Genomic DNA, 6,000 nt, shown 5'->3' with positions numbered 1-6,000 from the left:
CAGACCAAGAACTCGGCAGCAGAACCCGGATTTAAATTCCTTCACAGAACCTCTGGTTGAGGATGAGGACACAGGAAGCTTGGTTTCATTGTATGTTAATCCTCCAACGTTGCACTTCACTGTGGAAAAACAGAATCATTTTCCAGATTCATCTGACGGTGGGAGCCTAGGACCATTGATTTTGGATCCTTCAGTTGAAGTGGAAGTGCAAGGAGAACCAGCCTCTGTGTCCAGTGTTCTTCCTCCAGCAGTGGAGTCTGGTGGTGAGCAATCTGACTCTGATGTGGAAGACATCCTACTTGAACTTGTTGAAAGTCACCCTGAAAACAGAAATAGCTTACCTGAAAACTTACCTGGAAATGGAGACATACTTGTCGACATTCCTGTCGTTGCTGTTGAAGATTCTCCTGAAGAGTCTAGTGTTATTGAGCAAGACACTGACATAGGTGACGGGCTAAGACGTTCACAACGACAAAGAGCACCACCTGACCGACTTCACTATTTCACTCGTGGCAATCCTCTGATTTCCGTTGTCCAAACGATGTTGCATAGTCTTTCCAATGCATTGGGCCATGATGCTAGCCGTCCTTCGTCTGTTCACGTTGTCTAGCGTTTAACATGCGACGGGACGTGCATGGTTAAGGCGGGGAGGATGTAACCCACATAAAAATAAAAAGAACTGCATGTATAACTAAATCGGAATCTTAAATTCCAACCGGAGCGTGTCCGTGAAGGCATCGTGACGCGTCATGACGCACGCCACGCCGCGAGGCTGCACGTGCCTGTTGTGACCAATCCTATTCGCGAGGCACTATTATATGCCTTCCGGGTTGTCGCCTCGAAACGACGCGGGGGAGAGGCGTTAGCGGATGGAAGGGGCGATATGGGGCGATCATGGCTCAAGAGTTGGGAGTTCGCCTTGTAATCGGAAGGTTGCCGGTTCGAGCCCCGGCTTGGACAGTCTCGGTCGTGTGTCCTTGGGCAAGACACTTCACCCGTTGCCTACTGGTGGTGGTCAGAGGGCCCGGTGGCGCCAGTGTCCGGCAGCCTCGCCTCTGTCAGTGCGCCCCAGGGTGGCTGTGGCTACAATGTAGCTGCCATCACCAGTGTGTGAATGTGTGTGTGAATGGGTGGATGACTGGATATGTAAAGCGCTTTGGGGTCCTTAGGGACTAGAAAAGCGCTATATAAATACAGGCCATTTACCAATACAGGCCATGGAAGCAACAATATTTTGATACCGCCGCGGGTAGATGCGTGGGGTTCGTATGTGACATCGCACGTAGTGAATGTGCAGGCTAGTGGTGCCCTGGAGAGACCACAGCGACACCACTACTTTGGATGGCGAGCTAGGCCCAACGAGCCAGAACCCCAGCTACAACTTCCTGCGGTCTGGTAGGAGGCTGCTGCGGCCTACACTCTCCCCTCTTGGTTTTCAGTCCCCTAAATCTCACTTCCAAGATTTCAGTCTTGGAATCTTAGTGCTGATCATCATACTTCCAATTTCAACCTGTCTAGACTGTCATACGCGTTGGACTTATATCAATCATGAAATAAACTTTATGGACATTGTTTGCCAGAGGTTGGACGAGGTTGCTGCACCGCTGTGCAGCGGATATTTTACAAGCTTGAATTATGTTTTATCTTTTCCTGTCTGCAGAATTTGTAAATATTGGTATTTGGTAATTGCACTTTATTTTCACTATAAATAATAACTGTAATCCCAATATCTGTGGTTGTATGTTTATTGTACTTCACTCACCTCCTAGAGCCGAATCTGATATCTTCTGAATTAGCCCAACTACTCATAACCAACTTAAATTATTTTAGCTTATGTACTTGCTACAATGATATGCACTTATCCATGTGTTTTACTTAATAATATTCTCTTTATTATATTTATGTGAACTCAATCGAAATTTTATTAAAACCCTTTGAAGTTATAAAGAGAGCAGCTTATAGAAGAAAGAAAAGTCTGACACATTTTAACCCACAGCCCTGGAGAACACTGAGGCTGCTTAGCTAATGCATAGCAATCAATAACACTGCACAATGTTTAAGCTCACTATGATAATGCATGTAAGTCAATATGATTGTTTGAGAGAAACTGCACCTCAGAGAGCAGCAGTAGGGGGGCATCAACAAAAAGCTCGAGTCCAGAGAGTTTCCATTAAAACAAAAGAAAAGAGCAGGATTTTAATTCCCCCCAGAATTCTTCAAACCTCATGAATAAAGATGTGAAGAAGAAAAATGTTCACTGAGGAAATTCTGCCTTCTGTTTGAGATCATCAGTTGATCTGTTCTAAGGTAATTAAGTGAAGATTAAATCCTCAAGAATCTATGTTTTACTTAAAAAATATATTTCACTATGTTATGTACTCCAAGTATTAAGAGGAAATCTAAATGGTAAATGGTAAATGGCCTGTATTTATATAGCGCTTTTCTAGTCCCTAAGGACCCCAAAGCGCTTTACATATCCAGTCATCCACCCATTCACGCACACATTCACACACTGGTGATGGTAAGCTACATTGTAGCCACAGCCACCCAGCCACAATCTAGAACCGGAGCAGTTTGCAGCCGAGTGTGAAGCAGCAGAAATGAGAATCAGCACCTCCAAATCTGACACTATGGTCCTCAGCCGGAAAAGGGTGGAGAGCCCACTCTGGGTCAGGGACGAGTTCCTGACTATACGCATAGATATAGTCAGCTGTGGAACCTGTGTTTGCTGAATCTCCCACAGCATAGTAACGAGGATGTAAGAAAAGAGGTGATGGATATAATCGCCCTGATCATCCCAGAGGAAAAAAACAAATTCGAGTCCATGATAGAGACTGTTCACAAAGTTGGTCGAACAACAGATGAAAACAGCTCACGCCCCATCATCATACAGTGCACCATGCGCACCTTCCCACACAAAGTGTGGAATGGCCATCATTGATGGTGTAAGACACACGGCATAAAGAAGAGATTACTACAAGAATCGCAAGATGTACCTTAAGTTCCCTTTGTAAGTTCCCTAACATTAACAGGTATTTCAACTACCTCAGGCTCACAATGTTACTGTTCAGTGTTTAATAATTTTGTGACACATGTACATTATGATTCTTTTTTTATTTGAAATACCTCAGGTTCATTCGGTAATATGTTTACAACCAACAATAACCTCTTTATATTTTCTATAAAACTTTTCATACCTCCAAGTTAGTCGTACGAATATTTGACAAACATTATTATGGTAATGTTTGGACTTGTTTGCGTTTTACGTTGTGAGTAGTTAAACACAAACTTTTATAGGAGTATAAATGTTAATTTGCTTCAGCGTTTGGGTCACTTCATTGGAAAAAAAACAAAGAAAAAAAGTCTGAAGAATTTTACGTAGGTACTCAAAACTTAGTGTTCCCTTTTGAGAGTATCTTCTTTAGGTGTTTATACCTTAGCACCTTATAAGTTTCTAGTTAATTTAATAGACATCCAGTTCACTTTATTCGTTCCCTTCTTCCCTTATGGCAGGCTTAAAAATGCTATCCCTTAAAGCTCAAGGTATTCATGACAGTACCAAAAGAAAGTCCATTTTCATTTTCTGTAGACAGAAAAATTCTGATTTGATTTTCTACAAGAAACTCATTCGTGTGATAATGATGTAAAATTTTGGAAAGCAGGGTGGGGTGATCACTGTTATTTGTGCTATGCCTCTCAACATTCGGCAGGCGTAGCTGTTAGGTTTAAATTGTTAAATGTTATCATTGTGTTACTTAAATTTTTAAGTCTTAGTTCAAACAGCATGATCAAAGACATTCCTTTGTTTCTATTGCCCTCCCCAGCCTGTTGGTGGGGGAGGCTGTAGTGTTTATTATAGGCACATCCTATGTGAGGGTTCTGTTTTCTTGCTTAGTAAGTTTCCTGCTTGTATGATCCTTTTGGTGAGCAGGAGGTCACACAAACACACACGTGCTTACACGTGCACACACATACACACGGTACCTTATCTTTTATAACCATAGGGGGGTTTACAATGGGTGGTGCTTGTGTGTACTCTAACTGTTTTCAATAAAAGGCGGCAAGCGGAGGCCAGTTCTTCGAAGTGGTCTAAGACGGAGGGCAGAAGGGCTGCTCTGAGATCCTCCCTTGCGCAAGTAAAATCGCTGTTCGTCTTGCTTCCTTGTCATTAAGGGGAATAAGTGTCTAAACCAGCGGGGCCTGTGGAAGCACAGACCCAACAGTAGCCATTCTGCTTAACAACTTTAAAGGTAACATTATTGAGTCATTGTCTTCAGATGAATGCAGATGCATTATTCTGGTTTTCAAATTGGACAACACCTTCTTTATAATCTGTAATTTATACAGTCATAAAAACACAAATCAGGCCAAATCTATGTGCATACAATTATCTGAGAAACTTGATTCTTAAAATCAAAATACAAGGGAGCCCACATGATTCTTAGAGGAGATTATAATGATGCTCCAGACGATCTTATAGATAGAGTACCAATAAGAACATCTCAACACTCACAATTTAAAAGCACTGCGTTTTTCTGTGAACAACTTGCAGATATAGACGTATGGAGATTCTCTGATACAGAAGATTTTACCTGGAGCAATGCAAATAGATCTCTACAATCCAGAACTGACTTGTGGTTAATATCTTCTTCATGTTTGCATTCTGTTTCAGAATCTTCTCATGATTTTGCTCCATAAACTGATCACAATTCACGTAGTTGGCAATAAACAAAGTCAAAGTAATCTACGTGGTTTTTGGAAGCTAAATAATTATTTATTGAGTGATGATACATTTTGTAATATAGTGGAAAAAACTGCAGAATATTTGGGGATACCAATATGAATCACACACTAAAATGGGTATTTTTCAAATCAAGGTAAGAGAAGCAGCAGTAAGGCGCAGCAAAGAAATAAAACAAACAAACAAATGACTCTAAAGAAATCAGTATTATGAATGAATTAAACATATTCATGAAGAAAGATGCTCTTTCAGATTATTAAGAAATTAAATTGAAAAGACTAAAGGAAGAAATAGATAATGCATACATTAACATGCACATGAACTCTCACCCCCGTTCTCTGCGACCTGCTGGAGCCGGGGGGGGGGCTAGGAGGAGGAGTTGGCCGTCCGACTGCGGTCTGGAGGGTGGGGCCTCCCTGCTGCTGCGGAGTCGGGGCGGTCTGCCTCCCCCCACTGCAGGGAAAAGGGTAACACCACCTGGGTCTGGGTGCAGTTCCCCCCTCCAGGGGCAAGGGTACCTAGACCCGGTTTGTAGAGTGCGCTTGGGGAGTGTGATCGTGTGTACAGCGTCTCTTTATGTCTGTCTCCATGTTGGTTGAGTGTGGAGTGAGTGCATATGAGAGCATGAGGGTGGGAATGGATGTTTGTATCTGTGTGTGCCTGTATGTCTGTGTCTATATTAGAGATGGACCGATCCGATATTACGTATCGGTATCGGTCCGATACTGACCTAAATTACTGGATCGGATATCGGAGAAAAATAAAAAATGTAATCCGATCCATTAAATATCACGAAAGCACCTCACAAAACTTGCAACACGCCATAACTCACCTCAGAACGTTAGCACGTCGGAGCAGTATGCATCACGTGATAGAGCGGCTGTGGCATGCGGGACCTGTCGGTGGTCTGGATCGCATGTGGAGCTTCGCTAGCAACCCGGCATTTCATCTCCGACAAAGTTATCCCCGAGAGAAGTAAAGCAAGTGTGTAAGTCCATCTCTGAATGTAAAGCATTCCTGCGTTAAGCTTAACAAGCGATATATGGAGCGACTGCCTCTTCTTGCTGCTACTTCAATCATGAAACTGCTTAATGATCAGCTGATCGTCTCTTGTTTGCTTTTGGCCCACTTTGCACCAGAAAGAGGAAACCAGCGGCTGAACAACAGCAGAATGTTTAAGCTTGATCAGCTGTTGTTAGAATTTATTTATTATTACTTTCTACTCGAGGATCTTTTTCTACGTAGCTGACGCTGGTAAC

This window comes from Mchenga conophoros, linkage group LG12, assembly GCF_057382185.1.
Source record: "Mchenga conophoros isolate Kocher_MC1m ecotype Shallow Benthic linkage group LG12, M_conophoros_male_GT1.1, whole genome shotgun sequence".
NCBI classification, from domain to species: domain Eukaryota; kingdom Metazoa; phylum Chordata; class Actinopteri; order Cichliformes; family Cichlidae; genus Mchenga; species Mchenga conophoros.
This window is presented reverse-complemented; position numbering follows the sequence as displayed.